The 22,604-nt window shown below is 40.3% G+C and overlaps 1 protein-coding gene across 7 annotated transcripts in view; it reads left to right on the top strand.

The window, feature by feature from the left end:
- SEMA6A (semaphorin 6A) overlaps positions 1–22,604 on the top strand; it is a 124,793-nt gene that overhangs the window by 40,000 nt on the left and 62,189 nt on the right. The window lies entirely within an intron of this gene.

Genomic DNA, 22,604 nt, shown 5'->3' with positions numbered 1-22,604 from the left:
GGTTCAAATCCATGCTGCCCCACTTACTAATATGTGACCTTGGGAACTCTCCTCACCTGTAAAATGGGGATAATAGCATGTATCTCAAGGTGCCGTGAGGATTAAATGAGTCATTACCCATAAAGAGTTAGATCTGATCCTGACTCATGGTAATCACACAATAAAATGTATTGTTATTTTGCAAAAATAAATTTCTCTTGGGCAGAGGGAGCCCTTTTGAAAATGTACCACCTAAAATAAAGGCAGGCAGGTATTTTTGGTCACTGATCAAGATTCTACAACTTCTGCATTTTCAGCAGCCTGTTTTTAAAGGTAAAAAATTTAGATTAATATGGGTTTTTACTCTTCAGAAGTCCAAAGGGTTTTAAATAAAATTGTTATTTACAAAAAACAGTATGAGTCTTTTTAAAATATAAGTTAAGCTTCTAAAATATTTTTTCCTTTAAAAAAAAAACCAGATTCTGTTTCCTTTTGGAAGCAAATTCACATCTGGGATGCCAAATTTCAGTCTTAATACAGTATGGAACAGCTGAGTTATAATTTTTTAACCTCCCAGAACACAAAGAATTCTGATGGGAACATGGGAAAGGACATTTATCTTTTTAGTTGCATGAAAATGAAACCCATAATATTTTAGTGAACTAAAAGAAAAATGCATATTAAAAATTAAGACCATGTGTAACAGGGAGGGTCTATCTAGCTACAACATTGGAGTTTGTACAATTACCCTACTGTACAGATTAGAATGCCCTTTACCAATTATTGAAAGCAGTAGTGCCTTTTACATTAGAATTAAACAGTGGTTATTTTCATTCTAAGATATTTAAGATTTACAACACTTAGTTCAAATGGATGTATGTGCAGCCATATTGAATTACAGCCACCTTCTGATCAGGAAAACAAAACAAAGCACTCAAAGAAAAGGGCAAAATGCTGATTAAAACTTCTCACTTAATCCCTAGTTTTAGACCATACAACAGCTCTCTTATAGCTGTGTCTCAAGATACTCAAATAACTGGTTGCAATATAAAGTACTCGGTTAATCACTATGCACTCTAACTATGTTCTTTCTTCACACTGGCCCGATTCTTTTTTGGTTTTGTTGTTGTTTTGTTTTAATGCCTGAGGTTAATAACACCCTTAGAGACTAGCTACATGTCCACCCAGTACCGGCAGAGCTTTGGCTTATTATTATGCCAGTTTCACAAGTAGAATCCATTAGTTAATTTAACATAGTCGGAGAAAAACTCATTTGTCTCCTTCAGTGTGTTTCACAATCAAAGTGACACAGGGTCAGGCATTATCTGGTGGAGGGGGACAGTGAAATTAAAGTCTCTGGGTACCAGCCATTCACAGCAGTAGAATGGACGATTATTAGGCTGGATATAATTATAGAGCCACGGCAGTCCCCCACGATACACTGGCTATCTGCCTAGCACAAAGGTTTAGATCCTTAATTTGTTGCCGGCCGGAATATCTATGAAGTAGCCATGTATTTTTGTGTACCATCAATCACAGCTTAGATAGGCAACTGCTGCTGTTTGCATTTTGGAAGCTTGGCAGCTGTTAAGCTTCTGCCTAGTGTTTGGACAGAAAGATAGGATGGATATAGGGCCTCGGAAAGGCTTTTAGTGGCAGAATGATGACACTTCTGCCAGGGTCCTATCCCAGGCTCATTAGCTGAGTGGATATTTGAGCCTCGTCAGTTTCAAAGGTATACTGATATACAAAGTCATCCATTTCATTAAGTTAATTTACCTGAGCTAGCTTTCCTGATAATCAACTGCTTCTGCAGTATCAGCTTGATACTGTAAGGGCAAATGAGGAGGGGGAGGGGTGAGAGGCATTGGTCAGGAGGGTACTGAGGTCTGTGTGGTTGTACTTTCCTTTAATTGGGCACTTCCAGAAATCCACATTATATTCTAAGTGAGAAACATGGCAGGAAGTTTACAAAGGCTTGTTATTCACTTTTGGTTTCAAAGGATGAAGTTAGAAAATGAGAAAGAGATGGTGTGCTATGGTAATCACTTTAAGAATAGTCTCCAATTGTTTAAGAAAGGAAATGAAGGAAGGAAAAGGAAGCGGTAAAAAGGGCTACATTTGTTGATTAGGTGTTTAACCTCTAGTGATCCTGAAGAGTGTAAATTGCTTTACAGCCAGATTCACTTAAATGATATGACCTAAAGGAAATTGTATCTGCAACTTATATCCTGCAATAAGTTGTTAATTAAAGAAAAATGTGCCCCTCCCTTTTGTGGTTCTCTAAGTTGCATCTTTGTTCCTTTTTAAATAAGCTTTTGCTTTGTGGTATTTAGACTTCAGTGTTATTAAATTAATGACACTTGAGTTGGACTTCAGCCTGTTAGATAAGTTGAGAGCTATTTGGATGTTAAAATTTAATCTTATCTAAGGTTTTGTGGTCTCAGGGTTGACTTTTAACAGAGAGTTGTTACTGACTTGCACGCCATGCTGTTAACTCTAAGACTAATAATTAGACTTCAGTAGAAGCAACTGGTTTGACAAAGAGAAATGAAACAGCACGTTACCTACCCTTTTCTCATAGTACGTTGCACGAACATCAGCTCTAAGACGGAAGATGGATAAAAATTCCTTTTCCAATCTCATGCACACTTTCACCTTTTCATGGCCTATTGGGTATAAAAGAGCCCTTTCCGAAGGTGAGAAGTATTTCCCTACTTGTAGGAAAAAAGCCCATATATTTCCTTGCATTGAATCATTAGAAACAGTTTATCTTATTTAGCAAGCCCCAAATCCATTTGTTTAATTTGGCAATAATTGTCTTTTGGCCACATTTAATTTTTTTTATCCAGCGTTTTAGAGAATCCAACTCCACCCATTTTTAGGGCAGAAGTGTTCAGTTGCTTAGTTCTGATGACAAAATATTTAATGCCAAGTATGACTGTGAAGAATTAACCTCTGTTTGAATTGGTATTTTGCTGGTAGGAGCTTTAAGTAACAATTTAAACCATTGTCAGGAGCAGATAAAATTAATATCATCTTTTCACACCCAGGGGATTCTGGGCCAGCTATATCTTTCTCAGTTCTTATTTCATTGTCCATATAATTGAATAAAATATCTACTCTAATGCAATATTAAGGTCACAGATTTAATAATACAGAACTTGGGGAATGCAAAATTTACTTTTCTCAAGATAGCAATTTCTTCCACGTGCTGGGCATTATGTGCACTTAAGCTATGCTTTCAGCGATGTAACTAGGTCAGGGATTTCGTAGAACGTGGAGGTGTTTGTGTTACTGTATGAATACCAGCATCTTGCATTTCATGTATATTTCAAGAGCCTGTATTTGCAAGTAAAAAGGCAAACACTGTGTCAGTTGCTGTGTGTTAGCAGGCGTGTATACATAACAGGGTTTCTGAGACCAGCTAGCACTGAGGCCTTTAAAAAAGAAAGTCTGGTGCAATCTGTAGTAACTGCTTCAAGGATCCAATCCCTTATGAGGTAAGCTAAGTAGGTAAATCTAAGCCTTTCTGGAAAAATTAAAACTTAAAATATATGGCATTTTTCTCATAGTACATATGTATTTGTACTTTATTTTGCGGTTTGTGATTGACATATCTGACTTCCCCATAAATTGTAAATCCTCTGAGGACAGAGATTGTGTATTCGATTATTCATTCATTGATCCATTTATTTATCCATCAAACATTTGTGAATCCTTGCCAGGTTCACTGTCTAGTGGTGTGGGGAGATTAGTAAACAAATAATGTCGATTTGATTGTCATGATGGAGCTCTTTCATGTGGAAGAAAAGCGAGAGACATTAGTGATTAACTGTCAGTGGGGATCAGGGAAGACTTCACAGAGGAGGTGATGTTTGAAGAGTGTCTTAAGGAAAGGGTAGCAATTCCCTAGATAGGAAAAAAAAATGGGAAAGAGAAGTGGGGTAGAGCGGGAAGGATGGCAATAGGGAAAGCATTGGGAAAAAATAACCTAGCTGAGGGAAGAGTAGTGCAAGAAACGAAGAATCAGAAGGAGAGAAGAAAAGAAAGCAAAGAAAAATCCAATAAGAGCCATTGTTCCACCCTTCTCTAATTCAATTTAATTGTGAGAAGTTCTCGACCTTATTGTTAGGGGTGGGTCCTTGAAACCTTGGTGTATATTCTTAATCCTGGGCAGCAGGCAGGAAAGCCAAAGTGCTAGGGCAGGGCACTCACCTAGGACCACTAGGTGAGAAGATTTTAGAGAGGTTCCTAATGCTGCTTCCTCCCCAAGCTCTTGTACATAAGCCATCCCTCCTCTTTGTACTGGCCACAGTGCCTGAGACAGTGTCTTACTCATCAATAAAGACAATAAATGCTCAACTTAAATTGCTGAAAATAAATAGAAGTAAAGGGGCCTCTCCCTTTGAGGTGTTTGCAGGGTAGTTGGGAAGAGAGAGAGGAGCCAGGTAGTTAACACCAGTGACCACAGGCTGTTCCTCCTTTTTACATTGACATGGCTCTGAAAAATGCATGATAAAAAGCGCAAGCCTCCTTCCCCCAATAGAGTAATTTGACTTCCATGAAATTTTGGTTAAGCACCAAACTGCAGTTACCAACTTCTCAGAATGGCAGCTATACCTAAGTGAAGCAAAATATGGGCAGCTCCCATGCAAGACACAGAAGTCTATGTTTGGCAAGTTTGGAAGTATTTTTAGGAAACAAGTGATGCATAAGTATACAAAATTCAAAATGCTGAAACATGAGGATACTTAAGAGTTTCCAAATGCCAACCCCAAGAACAAAGGGGATTGAAAAGAAAATGGAAGCCTAAATTTATGCTTCCAGGGGCTTTTAATCCAAATAACAACTTTATGAAGAGAAAGCATCATTATCCCACCTTACAGTGGAGGAACCTGAGGCTTACAGAGATTAAATAACTAACCCAAGGCCAGTTAGCCACTAATGGAAGGAAAGGGATGGAAACCCACTAGAATATCAGCTCCACGAAAGCAGAGACTTCTTTTGTTCACTGAGGAATCCTCAGTGTCAAGAACATGCCTGGCACACAGTAGGTGTTCAATAAATATTTTCTGAAACAACCCAGACTTCAAAGCCTGTGTATGTCTACAAAGTGGTCAGGGTCGAGTTAGTCACAGAGAAGACAAACTTTTGTACTTGCTCCTGGGATAAAGAATTGTCTAGATAGGCAAGTGGGCAGACATTCAGTTGAAATAAATAACAAACTAACAGCAGTCAAAACAAACAAGATAAGGAAGATGAAGAGTTAAGAGATAGTATTGCCTAGGTCTTTACCCAAAATATTTTTTGTTGTACTAGTAGAAAAATGTTTTCCTTGTCATTGAAACAATAGCCAAGACAAAGCATAGAACATCTGACGCCTAAAGAATATCTTCCAAAAATTAAGTGTGTGTGTGTGTGTGTGTGTGTGTGTACACACATAGTCATGCACACATTCTGTAGGAGGTTAGGAACCTGTGAAAATAAATGGTTACATTGAAAGATGTCTTTAACCTTAACTGTAGCATTTGCTAGTGGAAACTCTATAATTACTGTTGTGTTTTTGGTGGTGACTGTTCATGATTTTTTTTAAAGGTCTGACAGCTGCCCTCTTAATATTTATGCTTTCTTGTTAGGGAGTCCAAGATTCACAACTCTGAGCTTGTAATGAGAAAAAGAAGACAATACAAATAACATGAAAAGGAGTATGAATTGGATATCGCCAGAGAGGCAAATCACATATTCTATGCTGCTTTAATTGGAAAACAGTCTTTCATGGGGTTACTTTCTCTTCAGCTGAGATAATTAAGTCTGGGCTGACACTGGTGACCAGCTACTGATGATATATAGTCAGTTACTAACAATGCAGCAATCAGTAATCAAAATTTATATTTCCCAGGTTACCAGGGCACGGTGGAAAAGAAAAGCCGTTTTGATAAGGCCATGCGATAGGCTTCCTAACGCAGTATTCACATGGCCTCTACTCCTTAGCATCTGGGTGGGTTAATTAGGTCTGCTTTATTTCAACTCTGTCATAAAAGAGAACATACCTTTTGTCTGTGTTTACATTAAAAATACTTTGCAAACTGCATGCTGGAAGAGAAGTTTCTGCATGGCTCCCTGTAATTTTTAATGGACTAAATTATATTTTGTTAGTGGTTTGGCATGAGGGTAGGTGGGCATGAAATAAACTTGGATATTTTAAAAGCCACTCCATGCAGCTGGCACAAGTACAAGTTTTTTGAATCATGATTAATTATCCCTGGCTGTAGCTGAAGGCATTGAAATGGAAGGGATTAGGATTGTAATCTGGATACCATTTGTGTTTATATCAGCGGTTCTCAAACTTGTCTGCTTACTAGAATCACCTGGGGGTCTTTTAAAATTTCCAAAGCCCAGGTCAAACCCCTGGGCCAGTTAAGTCACAATCGCTGGGTGTGGGACACAGGTGTCCTTAATTTGTGAAGCTGTCCAGGCGATTCTAATGTGCAGGCAAGTTTGGAAACCCCTGGTTTATCCTCACAGTATGATATATTTTTGTATTTACCTATGGACAGAGCAGCATATATTGGTGGAGTGAGGAGAAGAGAACACACGTGTTTCAATGGGCAGCACTTGCCTCCAAGGTTCAAGCTGGAGTTGAAATTGGAATGAGAAACTACTGTCTCCCACCCCAGTGAGAGACCTAAAGCCCCAAGAAGAGGAGGATAATGCGACCCAGCCGGCGAGAGAAGCAACTTCACGGTGGTTGAAATAGACTCCGGGGAGAAGGGGAACTGAGGAGGAAGAAATGAGCCTTTGCTCCTGTCTCAGCACCTAGCTCAGTGTTTGTTGAGTAAACAAGTAAAAAGATGTGAGAGGAGGAGACAGTCCCTTGTAGCTCATCTCCCAAAAAGGGATGCTGGGATAAGATGAAGGATACTTTTCATAGATCATGTCCCGATACAGTGGATCCCTCTCCACTCTGCCCTCTCTGCTCATCTGATCAAGTCTTGTTTTCTTTCTAGTTTAGTCAATGTCCCCTCTTCTCTGGGAGCAGTCATTTTGGGATAGTCTAAGGTGACCATTCCCAGAAGAGAACACTCATCCCCCTTCTAAAAAGTCGTGCATCCTTTGGGGATGCTTCAGAAGCAGCCTCTGGTCTTCCCTTTGCCATGGGAGGTGAATACTGAGAAAGGGCAGTGACGCCAGAGAACACGGAGGCAGGAGCCTGCCCAGAAATGAACATGCAAATAGAGGGGAAAAAAAGGTTTCCATACACAGCACTGGAATCTTGTTTATGGAAAATAAAATAAAAGTATGAAGTGTATTTGCTTTGAGCTCATCTGATTTTTCGTATTTGACTTCATTGTGCCCTGCCTTTCAGAGTTTGTTACAGCTTTATTTGAAAGCTAATAAATGAGGCCGCCATTCATATGGCATGCAGGCGGGTTTATGGTGTTGTGTAAACTACCAGCCACCATATATATCCATCTGTGTCACAGATAAACTGAAGTTATCACTACTGACACTAAAATGCCTATAAACCTCCCTCATCCTCATCCTGTATTCTAGAACATTGCCATTGGCTGAACATATTGTGAAGGAACAGGATCCTGGGAAAAACTGTGGGAATTGGCAGGTATCAGTAGGCCTGAGTTCCAGGACTGCCTCTGGAGACTTAGATTAAAAAAAAAATAATTAGTTTTGTTTTATTCCAAAAATGAAACACATGCACAAGAAAAAAATTCAAAAAAACATAAAAGAGTACAACTTAAAAAGTGAGTTTCTTTCCTACATGTGACCCCCAGTCCTCCTCCCTCAGAGATGAGCACTGTTACTAGTTGCTTGTATAATTGAACTGAAATATTCACAACACTTTTAAAAAATCAGTCAGACTTGGCGTGTATTTCAATTTTCATTTGAAAAATTGCCCCTTTTACAATCACTGTAGAACTCAATGTGCTGATATTTAAAAGTACTCAAAGCCCTTGAATCAAAATCAACAAATATTTAACAATAAGTACCTTCAATATACAAGATGTTGCCTTAAGCACGCCATTTCTAATGAGGATTTTACATGTATATTTCATATTTTTTCTGGTGTATAATCAACTAATCTAATTTTATGCCTTTGTTTTAAATCTTTTTCTCAGAAACAAAGGTCATCTCTTTCTTGCTCTCCACCTCCACTCCCTCCTTTCACTCTCAGCCTTTCACACATTCTCTGATTTGAGATCTGTTTTAAGCCCAGACATCTGGGTAGGTGGTACATTCTGGCCAGAGTACATCTCTCATACCTTCTCCAGATGGATTGGCTCAAGGATCTAATATTCCCAAAAGAAATAAAACTTCTTTGAGTTGCAAAAGAGGAGCTGCAGCGCTCTCTGCTGCAAGACATTTATGTGTTGAAGGATGAGAGATGGTCCATGACAGAGCTGACATCCCCACCCATGTCTTGTCTGCAAAGGGGAAACACCCCTGTTCTGTAGCCCACTGAGGCATTCTGGGCTGATTGCACAGATGAGAACCCCATAGCCCTCTCCAACTCCAGCCAGCAACATCTATGTTTTCTCTCCAGCTGGCTGGCCCAGCTGTTCTGGTGTCAGGAGAAAGTTATGAGTCACTGGGAAGGGATTTGAGACAAGAGCGGAGTTAAATCATCTCTTGGGGTCTGTATGTCATTGGCAATTGAGCCTTAGTAACAAGCCAGTGGATGACATTCATCCCCAGGAAGGCCACACACCAGAGCTTAACTTTGTATCCCACACTTCAAGACCTTCTCTGAGCTTTGCAGAGATGAGAAGAGGCAGGCAGCATGGATGCCGCATGTTCCCACCCCAGAAGACCTGGTTATTGTCAATGATACTCCTTAGGTTATGACCATCTCTCTCTTTGCTTATACTTTTCGGCTACTAACCTAATGCCTATGCAATGCTGGTCAAACTGAGATCCTGAACGAATGAGGCCTGGCCAAAGCCTGAGGACTTGCTCTTTGGTGCTTTGATTCCAGGCGTGTTATTTCATCAACAAAGCTGTATGGGCAGCTTCCAGCAAGAGCTTGAGTCAACAGCAGGATTTTGCCGGACCTTCTCTAGTTTCCTGCTTTAAGCAGTGCTTCCTCAGTAAGTAGCAGGAAGGACTGGTCAGAGGATCCGAGAATCATAGGCAATCAGGCTCTCCATTGGGACCTTAAACATTGTCTAGTCTAGCCCCACATCTGATGTCTGGCTTCCCTGGACAATATTCCTTCCACCCCAGCACTCATCCGGCCTCCCTTATGTAGGCCAGTCCACGTTTGTGTTACTGGGACCACTAGAAAGGTCTTCCTTATTTTGAGCATAAATCATCTCCTTATAGTTTCTGCCCATTTATCTTAGTTCTACCCTCATAACTGTCTTCCAGGTTTCTCTTCAGATATCTGAAAATGCCTATCCTCACCCCTTGCATCTCTGCTTTTCTTTGTTTTAACACTGATTTGTCAGAAATTGTTCTGATGCTCTGAATAAATGCGTAACATTTATTCATTATTCAATGAATCTTTGTTGAGAGTTCATTGTGTAGTAAGCTTTGTTCCAGAACGTGGAGATGCAGTGATTAACAAGACAAACTTGCCCATATGAAGGTTACATTCTAATGGAGGGGAGGGACAGACAAAAGCAAATAAAAATATAAATGTGGAAATATTAACCAAGGACAAATCCATTTCAGAAATATAGAATGAAGTGATGAAAAAGAAGACATTGGGTTGTTTTGGGGGTCAGGGAAGGCCTGTTCAAGGAAGTTATAAGTTCTGAATGCCAAAAGTGAGCCAGCTATATGAAGACTGGGGTAGGGGGAAGATCATTCCAAGTGGAGGGAGCAGCTAGTCCATAAGGCAGGAATGAGAGCTGTGTGTTTAAGGAAAGCCAGGCAGGGTGGTTGGGGCAGAGTGGGAAATGGTAGAACGGAATAAGATTGGATCAGGGAGATAGGTGGCGCTTTTTGCACCCAGGAGAGGGGATTTCAATTTTGTTTCTAATGCCATAAGAAGCTGCTATAGAGTTTTATGCAGGGGAGGACACGATCTGATCTATGTTTTTAAAAGACCATCAGTTGCCATGTGGAGAGTAAGTTGATGGAGGACCAAGTGGAAGTAGGGAGAGTAATTAGAAAGCAGTAACCCAGGCAGGAGCTGATGGTGGCTCAGAAGATCATAGGTAGCATGTAGAGAAGTGGACAGATCTGGCGTGTGTTTGGGTTATAGAATCAATATCTGGATGTTCTCTCTCAGTTCTCTGAACTCTCCTAATATTTCTTTTTATGTTTACATTGCTTTCTACTTTGTTGTAGCTGCTCATGTACTATCTCCCATGGTAGTCTAGGGGCTCCCTAAGGGCAGAACCCATGACTGAGCCCATGACCTCCATATCCCCCACTGTCCCAGCATAGTGCCTTGCTTGACGTATGTGACTCAACCATTTCTTGAGTGAATGAATGGATGAGTGAATGAATGAAGGTGAACCACTAACAAAGGTAGTTTCTTATTTTATTGAACATGGAAAATAAAGTCCTCTCTCAATGCCTATACACTTGTACAATATTTTCTCATGTCCATGTTCTTATTGGTAACTCCCAAAACGTTAAACAAGTAATCCATGATGTACAAAAGCAGTGCTCCTTTGAAATAAAATTACTTGCAAAAAAGTGGAAAAATTACCAGTAACAACTCTCAACCTTCAAATATACCTTTTGTGTGAGGAAGGAGGAGGCATCCTTATATCCCTCACTTTCAGATGGGAAAGCAGTGCCCCAGCTTGGGGAGTCTTGCCCAGGCGCCATACAGCACCTTGCTCCCTCCTCATTGAAGATTCTGGAGGAGACTCAGCCTTTCTTTCATGTCTTAGTGCTGCCGGAAATGGCTGATTAAATAGATATGTGAAGAACACATCTGCCTATTCCTGCATAACACTTCAGAATGACTTTTCTTTTTTTACTCTTTGGAGAGATGAAGACTATGTTAACTGAACAGGAAGAATATCGCTGTTTCAGTAGAAAATTATTCTCCCTTAGTCTTTTAGTTATTCAAAGTGAACCTGGGGAATCTCCCTTTCGAAAAGAAGTTCATGCATTATTCCCTCTCCTTGTGTTCCATAGCTGTGTTTTTTCCGTCTCACTGCTCATACCTTCAAATCCTTTCTAGTGAAAGCCTGGATGACCCAGATGGACGGACCTCTGTGCTTTCCAGTAACCAGGGGATGAGTAGCTTGCAGAGCCATTTATGCATTTCCTGTGCTTCCATTTCCTCCCCATGAAAGGCGAGCGTGTGCGTGCAGGGATCCTTGTGTTCTCCTGGGGTGACCAGCTGCCCGGGCACGCCTGCTGGGCTGGATGTGGGTCTCACACTCTCTTTCTCTCTGATTTATCTCCCCTCTTTTGTCTGACCCTCAGCACTTTAATTTGGTTTCTGCCTGTCACACTCAAGCTTATTGGATAATTTCATTTTTTCCCGATTCTGGTCTTTCTCACACAGATCGTAATTATGGTGATTGCCTGCTGTGCTATTAATTATGGGAATTGTGATTTATTTATTTATTTATTTTTAGATTCAGTGGTTAATTGGTGATAACCATGTGCTGTTTTCCCTCCAGATAATTTGGATTGCAGTGATTAACCTTGTGTCCAGGTTATCTGCTATTAACCATTTGCCTGCATTTTGTCTCAGAGTTAGAATTGATTACCATTGTCCCTGATGCCCAGTGTCCATTTTGTGAGAAAGAAAGGAGGGGGACCGTTTGCGGAGGGGCCCCTCAGAGAGGAAGGGAAGAGAATGTTTCCAACTCTGCCGCCCCCACCCATTGCCCAAGATAACAGTTGTCCTCCCAAAAGAGTCTTGAAATTCAAATTCTTCATTTCATTAATTAATCCTTCAACTTACTGGTATTATCGATGAAGAGAAAGTTGCAGGTATTTGAAAATTAAAGGCAGGTACATATAACAAAGCAGAGGGCAGATACTGCCAGCTGACAATTCCCTCTGATTACAGGGATTGGAAAAAGCCATTACCAGGGTCATTCATGGCGGAGAGAAAGATCACAGGCTGCAGACGTTATGGCCATTCCTTTGGAGAAACCACCACCAACTGCACAAAAAGCCTGTGAAGTCTACCCATTTAGCACAGAGAGAGGAGCGAGTGCTGAACTGCCTGTAGTTGCTGTCAGATGGGAGGAAAAAGGAAGCTCACCCAGGTCGGGGGTTGCTGAGCTGGGTGAGGCAGTCACTTCTGCTGTTGCTGGATTTCTCTGTTTACCCACGAAAGGCATTGAGACCCCCTCTACCAAGATCCCCTCTGCTTGTGACATCACTCGTTTTGTGGAAACATGTTCTTGTCAGTCCCTTGTATGGATAGGAGCCTGGAACCTTGTCATTATGAGCACAGGACAGAGGAAATTAAGACTAGATGACTCAGTCAGCAATTCCTAATCTCTGAATTATTCTTGCAAGTAAAATATGATATATGTTTTTAAAAATAAATAAAATACAATCACATTTTTTTAATTCTATGAGAATTTGACAATATACTGTGGGATGATTAGAGAGCTCCTGGGTTTAGCAAAACCAGTGTTGGGAATTCTGCTCTAAAGGATCTCCTTTCTCCTCATTTTTTATCCTGTTTTAATCTCTTCAGGGACAAATATAGTTCCACAGTCTGTTTTTTTGAAAACCTTGGAACAGATGTGTTTCAGAATTTTTAATTTTTCAGATTTTAGAGAACATGAGACATATACTCTAGTAGGGGCAACATCATGTAATCAAACCCATTAATATTTTTGCAGTGAAATGTATAAATATTCATCATATATAAATAAAGACTATAAGTGGTCTTATACCTGTTCAGGTCAAGTTTTGTCACCAAATGAATAGGAAAAAACTTTTTGGTTTTTGGGTTTTTTTTTTTTTAATTCTGTAATTGCAAGTAAGGGATTGTGTACCTGTATATCCAAATTCAACTTGCTTCATCCATATCTAGAGGAACAGGGAAAAGTGAATCTTGTTCTTCTTTAAGTTTCCAGAGAAGTGAGGCAGATTTAAAAACAACTACTACCACCAAAATAGTTCATCCAGATGCCGACCACCTTCGTCTCAGTGATCAAGACTTTAAGTCTTTTTCTGTACTGTGACCTTTACGTCACCTGTGTAAGGAATTAAGTTGGTAAGTGGTACAGACATTTAAACAAACCCATAATTTCCTGGAACTTACTCCTATTGGCCTTAAGGAAGCATATTTTCAGGATGTTTGGAAATAGTTATTAATTTTGAGGGTAGGATTTCACATTAAAAACAAATGAATGTTTTAAGGAGCATTATCGCTGGATTTGACTGATTTGGGACAAGGCATCTAGTGAATTGTGCTCTGTCTACCCTAATTCAAATTGATACCTGCCCTAAGAAAATTAAGCCAGTCCAATGAGTTGCTTTTTGTGTGTAAAGAAGATGAACAAAGCCAATAAAAATATCATTAATTTCAGAAAAACTTAGCAATATCTACGAAATTCAATAGTAAATTTAAATAGATTTAAATGTATGGGTTTGCAATTTTCATCTGAATCATTGGGACATAAAGCGGACTTTTCTTTCCTTTTAATAAATGAAGTGAATTTCCTAAAGAATATAAGAAAATTGTGGAAATTCAAGAGATAATGCTTCCATCTCATCTCTGTTCTGGATGTATCTAGACATACACAGACATAGAGATAGTCCACTGTGTATGTAGATATTTTACTGATGATGAGCACAGTCAGCAGTATCATGCTTTGTTATGGAGCAGATCTTGAAATGATATTATGTCTCTCTCTATACAATTAGAAGCTTGTAGTCAAATATAAACTCTATTTTGGGCTTTCAGAGTACTGGGAGAGCATCAGAGCTCGTTGAAAGAGACAAGGAATACAATGAAACATGGCATGCAGTGAACACCAGAGAACCTGATTCGAAAAGTCTAGTTGAAGGAAATGTTTTTCTCTTGCTTCCTCATCTTGAGACTGCTTTACCAAAAAAAGCCATAAAAGTTTGTAGGGTTTGGTCAAAGTTTCAATCATCTGTGATAAGTGATATTGTTATTTGGGGCTATTATTCAGAGCTCAAAAAGGGAGAGACTTGCAATGGTTTTGTATTTCTCTCCGAGCCACGTTTAAGTCGACTTCCACTCCAAAACGGGGAAAGAACACATCCCCGCAGCCATCTAAGCCCGAGCAGTCCCAGGCCAGGGGAGGAAGAGGAAGCTGAGAGTTTTGGCTAGGAGATTCTGTTTTCTATTAACCACACTGAGAGGAGACAGAGGAGAAATTATTAGAGAGAGTTGTGCCCTCAAAGGGCAGCGATTGCTTTATTTTAGTTGAAATCAGTTCAGAATTTTGACAAAGGTTTATGGAAAATTCCAGTCATTAATATCTCTAGTTTGCTCTCTTTAAAGTCACTGCAAATATCTTTCTAAGGGCTAGGGAAAAGTGCCTTCAATTTAGGCGTGTTATTTTTGCCCTCTGTTTCATTTTTAATGAAATTACAAATGTACAGAAAACTAGGGAGAGTAATGTGAAAATAACTCACATACTCAGCCCTTCGAATGAATAAATACCAATATTCAGAGCTATTACTACAGAGCTTCCTCCTGCCCTTCCACTGCCATAATCTTAGAAGAAAAAAGTAATCAGATACGATCTTCATTCTCAGTTATAATTCTTTAAACTGAACTTTGGGTGAGTGAAAAAATCCATCCATTACTTTAGACACATATTTGAAATCCCTTAAACAAAGAGTGAAATGGTCCAATTTGAGTGTCGGAAATTCCAGTCATCATGGAGTTGTCCGTTTTAATGCCCTGCTCTCTGGACCTGGCCCTCCTACCGGAAATGTCCTCCCAACTGCCCCTCCTCTACCCGCTAGAGTCCACAGTGAACCCTCATGCAACCTGCGAAGGCTTTCTCCAGCCTTCGCTGAGCATCCCACCCACATCCTCAACAATACCTTCACCCTCCAGGAAGTATTCTTCCCAACAGAATTTTAAGTTCTTTTTGAAAAATCATTGTTGTCTGTTTATGTGTTCTCTTTTGGGACAATGGGCAGGAGCTGTCAGGCCCTTCTACTAAAAAGTGGCATCCTGGGGGGCAAAGGGGCCTTTTTTTCCATCTTTGCCTGTATCAGCATCTAGCACAGAGCCTGTGCTCCCAACAGAAAGCTGGAAATCGGGCGATGGAAGTAATGAACATCAGGCAGCAAGCCAAGGAGAAAAGAATGAGTCTTGGCTTCCTTTCTGAAAGCAGCGTAATGTAGGGACAGAGCTCGGTGCAGGAGTCAGGCGCCCTCAACTGCTGCTCTGCTTTGCCGCTTTTGAGCTGCGCCACGTTTGGCAAGTGACCTCACTTCTCAGGGTCTCAGTTTCCTTAACAGTAAAATAAAGGGGTTATTTGTTTCTGCCTCTGGAGCGGCTGTTTGAGTTCATCAATATTATAAAAGTTGAAAAAGATGGAGATGGCAAAAAGCTGGGGCGTGATGTGGGTAAACACGGTTGGGACTGTTGCAGCTTTTTGAGATGATGACAATTTTCCACGGTATTTTCAGGCCTGCTAAGATCATGACTATAGCTGCAGAGTCCTATGAGTCAGTCGACTGTATCTGAAACTCCCAAGCAAAGTGTACTAAATGTGTTGGCTCAGAGGTGTGTGTGTCGGGGAGGGAGGGACCGTGTTGGTAGAAAGAAAAGAAACTGTCATAAAGAATCACCTGAAAGATAAGACTTGCCTTCTCCCCTCAGATAGTAGGTTTACAACCAACCTTTATTTTTCCAGAAAAACTTTTTTTTTTTTTCTAAAAGGACTTCTGAATTCACAGCTATTTTTCTGTTCCTTTGTGACAATGGTTTCAGATCTAAAATGGAACATCTATTATGCACAGTCGATATTTATTGTTATACCCCATTGAATGCCATCATCACTCTCCAAAATGTGTTGAAGTTAGGTCTGTGGCATTTCTCTTTCCTCCAAAATGGGTGCTTTTATGTGTTTATTAATGGCTGAGAAGGGGAGGAGAGAAAGACTAGATGCTTTATTAAGAGGCTAGAGCTATTTTTCTCATTTGCATGAACCTTATATCTTAATGCAATATCACGGAACAGGTGGCCGATGTAGTCCCTGAAGACTGGGTACAGTAGAGGTTTCAACCAGGATCAATGGGCCCAAGTTGTTCCTAATTCCATTTGGGAAGTGTTCTCCTGTGGCCCGGCTATGCATCCAGTGGACAGTAGCATCCTCTTAATGCTGCAGTCCTTGAAACAGGGCTGCCCAGAGCAGTGAAGGACACCTGCTGTTTAAACATTCTAATTCTTGAAATGTTCTTCTGGTGCAAGAATAATCAGGAGTTCGGATCTCTGTGCGGCGGGTCTCCAGCATTCAGCAAGCTGGGGTTTCTGCACCAACACCTGCTCTGCCACGCTGTCTGGGCAGAGGTTCCTTACTCTGACTTGAGGGGTGTCCAGATCTGTTCGTCCTATCAGCTACTGAAGCAGACAGCCTTGTTTTTACCCTTCATAACAGCCACTGTTTTCTATGATATACTGACTTTAAAACATCACTATCGGAGGAGGCTGCAAGCAGGCAAGTGATTCCACTTAACACAGTGGTGTCACAAGATAATCAATTCCTTCTAAAACCGTGGTTGAGAATCATTTGCATCTTTCTCTTACCTTAAGCCTGCAATCACAGGGCCATAAAGTTGAATGCGCCTTTGTGTGCCTAGGTGTTTGGAAGCAACTGTGTATTCCTTTTATAGGTTTTTATTACTGAAGCCATTAGGGACTTTCAGCCACTCTATCCACGTAAGCAGAGATGCACCAATCTATATTCAACTATTATCTTAAGTGCAGTTTCCATTTATGCCAGCATCTCTCTCTTTCCAACCTTCCTCCTGTTCCCTTTTCTTTGATGTACTGAGAAGGACATAAACTTTGGCGTCACATAGAACTGGGTTTGCATCCCAGTTTCCCCTTTTTACTGATGTGCTATAAATATTGACAATGTGCCACTTGGCCATGTTACTTAACCTCCCTGAACCTCAGTTTCCTTGTGTGCACAATGGAGAGAATAAGGCCTGTCTTCCTGGGTTGCTGTGATGTTTAAATAAAATAATATGTGTATGTACCTCGCATACAGAAGGTACCTCGCATACATAAGGTACTCAATAAACTCTACTTCCACCCCATCTTTTCTCCATTTTCCACATCATTATTTTCCTTTGAACTCACATAAGTGCTGTGATTCACATTTAAAAAATCACATGATGTGAGTTATGTTATCCTGAGACAGACTCTCCTGCCTCTCCCAGAGGCTCACCTCCAGAGATAAGAAGCTTAGTGACCTGGAAGGGGGAAGGGAGGGAGGGAGACAGAGAAAAAGAGGAGACAGCTTCTTCTCCCACTGAAGAAATAGACCACCAGTTGCTAATCTGGGACCTACCTGAGAATTTCTTAAGGAATTCCAAGAAAAGCTATTAAAAGGCAATTTTTAGTATCTCAACTGAAGAATAAACAAACATGTATTGAGGGCTATGGTTTTTATGTGCATTATCTCACAACCAGTCTTGAGACACTACTTGACCCACTCTAAAGATGAGGAAACAGACTCAGAGATCTTCAGCATCTTGCTAGAGGTCCCAGCTCGTATGTGGCACAGAGGCCCTCAAATTCCATGTTTTTACTCTGCTCCCCTATGTTATTAGCAATAGTTGGATGTCATGTAGGAGCTTTTACACCAATTTCAATTCAGATTTTTAAAGACAGTCACCCTGTAAAGATAAAGATGATGAGGTCAGAAATCTGGAGCAGTAAAAATGAAAATATTACCCTTAGTGTAAAACCCAACTAACTGTGAATATGATTAAATGGTAACAACAGGGGCTCTTTGGCCAGGTTAGAACTACTTAAGGGACTTGAACTTTGCCCTGATGTTGAAACTAGGCAGTGTCACATGCTGTGGCTTCTTACTCTAGCTTGGGGCACTTTTCACAATGTGCACGCTGTGCCTGTTGCAGTCCGCTGATAGCGACGTTAAAGAGAGCCTGTTCCATCCCTCATGTTTGCCACATACAGTACCACTTACTGACACACTGACCACATGCAGTTTAGGGGCAACCGGGAGAGAGTGTAGAAGAAAATCAGCCTTGTTCTCTTTGGAAAGAGCACTCACCCAGGTGCACAGAGCTTTATCTGCCTGACCTCTGCCATAATCTCAGAGAGTGCCTGACACAACCACCACCAGAGCCGCCGGACTACGTTTCCCAACTTCATTTCCCGCTGTCCCTCCCGCTGTGTGGAGCTCCAGTACCCCACTCTGCCCCAACCCCTATTCCTCTCGCTCCAACCCCACACCTCCAGAATGTGTCCGTGGCCTTGGAAATGGTTTACAATGGAGTGTCCTGGCTCAGGGGCACACTGTTAGCATGCCCTTCCTTCTATTAATGACAGCGTGAATTGTTGATTACCTTTAAAACTTCCTATGATGTCAGTAGAAAATTTGCTTTTTAAAAGATTTACCAAAACACTGCAGTAAATGATTTTCCTTATAGGAAAAAAAAGTGCCACTACCATCATTTCCTCTTTTTTTCTAGGCCACACTTAAAGTTATTGTCCAGAGCATTTCGCATTTGCAGGTTTCCAGATAAATTGTTTTTCTCATCATTACCACTTATTAAAATGTTCATTGGATGACAACATTCTGGAAGGTGCTGTTGTTGTATTGAATCAGACACAAGTGATATCTGTAAGGCCATGTCCAAGTGCAAGTGCACTATGCACTGTTTGCTGTGGCTGGACATGCAGACGGTGTGTGGAGCAGCCCAACTGGGTCTTTAAAACAAGCAACGTCCATTGATTTGTTTGTGGAGACATTGGGTCCCTCAAGGTTCACCTGCCAAGACTGACACACAGCAACTTGCAGATGATGGTCAAGATAAGCAGAACACTTCACGCAGCAATGGTGATGTGCTTTTCCTGAGTGGCATGGAGGTTGCCCTCAGAGCTTCAGGGGTCAGGCAGGTGAGATTAGTGGGCGAAGAAGGCTTCCTAAAACAATGGAAAGTGGTGGGACTGTTTCCAAGTGGGGAGGGCCAGCCCCTCTACTTTGGGCAGCCACTGTGCAGCTCCGGAGTGTTGGCCATGTGGAATGTTGGCCAGCAAAGCCAGATCTCTGTTTTGTTTTTTTTAAGACACCAGAAATCTGGAGTTGTATGTTAAATCTTCTATTTTTTTCCTAAATGTTGGCAACTAATTTAGTTTTTTTCTTCTCCGTGAGCCAACTTTGGCCAAGTCCTAACAGTTTGTGAGCCCGAGTAGAACTTTCCAGGGCAGGGTTCGGGGAATAGTTGGGCAGAGGATTAGAACCAGTGTTGAGGTAAGTGTAAATGGTACTCTGGCTGGGTAGGCTTGTCGTGGCTTCTCAGTCCCAGTGGCTCTTATGAAGTTAACCTGATTAATCAGAAGTAAGATGTGCAATTTGTGACCTCATTCTCTGACTTCATCATCATTTCCAGTTCTAGTGACATCCCCTTTGCTTTATGCTTTGCTGACATAATGACCTTGCTGTATGACAAGGGTATGGGGAGGGGGGTAGATAGAAGCTCCAGTTACGGAAAATATTTGATCATTTCAAAAAACAATTATCAACATGAATGCAGTTACAGAATTTTCAGACACACCTCTTTTTAGCCCGTTCTGTTTGGTCTTCAATCTGGAATACCTGAAGGCTAGTTTCCTGGCCAATTAGCTTTCTGCACGGTCCATTTAGCTCATGGCAGGCAATAGTCACAACACCATTTGTGCATCACAGCTCTATTATTCAATTCTTAAAAATTGTAGGGGAAAAATTACAGTAGAAAGAATTTTTGTCCGGGCTCAGGATGTGTAGAAAGTCAACATAATTCTTGCCTATCTGACTCAGAGTAAAGTTGTATAATTAGTTTTAGATGAACCTAAATAGATCTAATAAATTCACCAAGCAGATGCTGATTAAAATTAATAATGTTCTCAAGGATTTTCATGAGTTTTGTGGGTTGAAGAAGAGTAAGATTATAACTTTATAGTAATGGTGTATTTTACAAAGGCCATTTCTCTTCAGGCTGTAAGAATAGCGGAAGGTTGAGACAATTAGATGGGAAAATTCAGGGATAATAAGCTTACTTTTGAAGTAAATGTTTTTGTTTAGAATGCTCACCTTGACAGTCTTCCCATTATCTAATTTTCTGGATAGCTGCTTAAGTCTAAGTCATATGAAGCCTATGTACGCTCAGTCATAGGAGGGAAGTCAACAAATGTGTGTGGATGCCTATAAATATGCTATATGTGGGTAGCACTTTTCAAAGTTTCAAAAATTACTTCAACAGCCTCTTTATTTGCAGCAGCCCAGCTAGCTCAAGATTTTGAAACTCATTAGGAAGTTCTTGTTTGTTTTTATTCTCCAGGGCTGGTGCCAGTCTGTATTGCTATGGTCTTAGCAGGGAGACCCAGCCCATGTTCTGCAGGATGAGAAGTGATTGACTTGGGAATCTCTCCACAAAGTAATCACTTCAACAAGAAAATATATTGTCTACACGTTTACAAAGGGTTAGAGCACAAAGTTTTTAGGAATGGAAAGATACATCAAAACCTTAGCTGCAGAAAATTGTAAAGTGTTCATGTAGACCGGCCAAGATTAACCAGTACTGCCAGAACACTTTTACCCATATAATGTACATGTTAACAACTTGATGATATGATGATAGAAAGACACATAGAACAGCTATTTTTCCTGGCATAGAGCCTTACTGTAAACCTGGAGATATTTAAATAACCCATCTCAGCCATGATCCTGGCTATGTGTAAGGATTAGAAGAAGCCATTGCATAATAGATTTTCTTTTGCATGCATCGCTCTTCCTGTCAGCTTCTAGGGTTGAGAAGGTTGCATCCAACCCATGCAATCTTAAGATGGAAAAAATTAAAATCGGGAGACATAATAAAATAGCAGGACTTTGTCTCCCTAGCTTGTAAGACATTTGTACAAAGATGAATGCGATTGTGGAAGGATGATAGAGACTCATTTGTCATGTCAAGAAAAATTAATCTTTAAAAGATTAATTGGGAATACATATATTCCCAAAGATTTCTAAAGGAATGAGAATCAGCCTTTTGAGTATCTATTATTCTTCCATTACATGCTGCAAACTCTCTGGGGTAATATGCTTCTGTATAACACTATAATGCTGCTCTTGAGCCCTTGGTAAGTGTTGCCACTTCCTCTTCCCCACAGACTTTCTCATCTAAAATCTAACAGCTGACTGGTGTCCAGTTTATGTTTTAGTTACTCCTGTTACTGATTTCTCCTCTTTGATGTTGTACTGAACGGGAGCCATGAGAAGCAAGTAAGGGCACCTGAGAGCTTCTTCCCTTTGGGTCCAGGTTCTCTAGAATAGGAAGAACTGGAAAATGTATGAATGAATGGACTGTTGCTTTTAACCTGTCTATAAATACATGTTTAACTCTCTTGGTAATGGATCACCCTTGTGAACAAGTAATCATTTAAAGTTTAATTTTTATCTGCACATCAGAGATGGAGATATGGAATTGCTCAGGTTTTTCTCTCAACCTCTCTCCCTCTTTTGATTTTCAAGATAAAGCAAATTAATTAATGTGCACTTTTCAATTGAAGAAATGATTAAGACCCAGCTGTGTCTGTGAAATTATAAGTTGCGATGCAACACTTGGGACTTGTTAATGCTTTTTTTGGCATGAAGAAGAGAGACAGGTATCTAATATTAAGTGGTGCTCTAAAATGCATAAGTTAGCAGTTTATTTGCCAAATTAACTTTCAAAGACATCTAAGTTACTAAGTTTGACTTTTCTGCACACAAATCTTATATGATTGATGGACTACTGTAAAATAGCTTTGTTCAAAAAAGATAATCTTTAGCAGGCTACTTCAAAGGCTTTACTACCCTGGAAAGATGAAAAGATAGCCCTATTTTACATTAATTTCCCTGATAGATCAACGCTTACTTGAAATATGCCTGAGAATTATGCAGTATTTACTGTATGATGAGTCTTCTTTTACTGTATCCAGCAGCCCCCACATGGGATTGTTTTTACTTCTAAGATTTAGGAGAATTTTTCTACACATAAAGAGCATCTTTAAGAAAATACAGATGGGCAGAACAGTATATCTGGCATTTTTATTCACTACTGTTTCATTGCAAGGTAGTATTTGAGACTAAAATATACAGAGATATGATTTTGTTAATCAACAATACCATTTCAGGATGTGGTTTCAGATTCTCCCTATAGCATTCTTCATAGATCCCGAAAGGATCCATTTATTTTTTTTTAAACACAGATTATGTGATTTTATTTATGTCTAAGGCTAGTAGAGAATTACATAAACCAGAGGTGAAAATCTCAGCTGAGGGATCAAGCAGGTAATGGATATCAGCGAACAAGGCCAGTCATAGGTGTGTGTGTGTACCTGTGTGTGTGTTGGGGGTGGGGGTGGGGGCGTGGTGCCTGAAGGGAATTGTCATTTAGGTCAGTATGTCAGATATTCTGACTTTTATAAAGAAAGTTAGAAATCTCCTAATTTTTCAATATTG

The sequence above is a fragment of the Diceros bicornis genome, chromosome 1, assembly GCF_020826845.1.
Source record: "Diceros bicornis minor isolate mBicDic1 chromosome 1, mDicBic1.mat.cur, whole genome shotgun sequence".
In the NCBI taxonomy this organism is placed as follows: Eukaryota; Metazoa; Chordata; class Mammalia; order Perissodactyla; family Rhinocerotidae; genus Diceros; species Diceros bicornis.
Note: the sequence above shows the minus strand (reverse complement) of the source record. Positions and strands in the feature narration are given on the sequence as shown.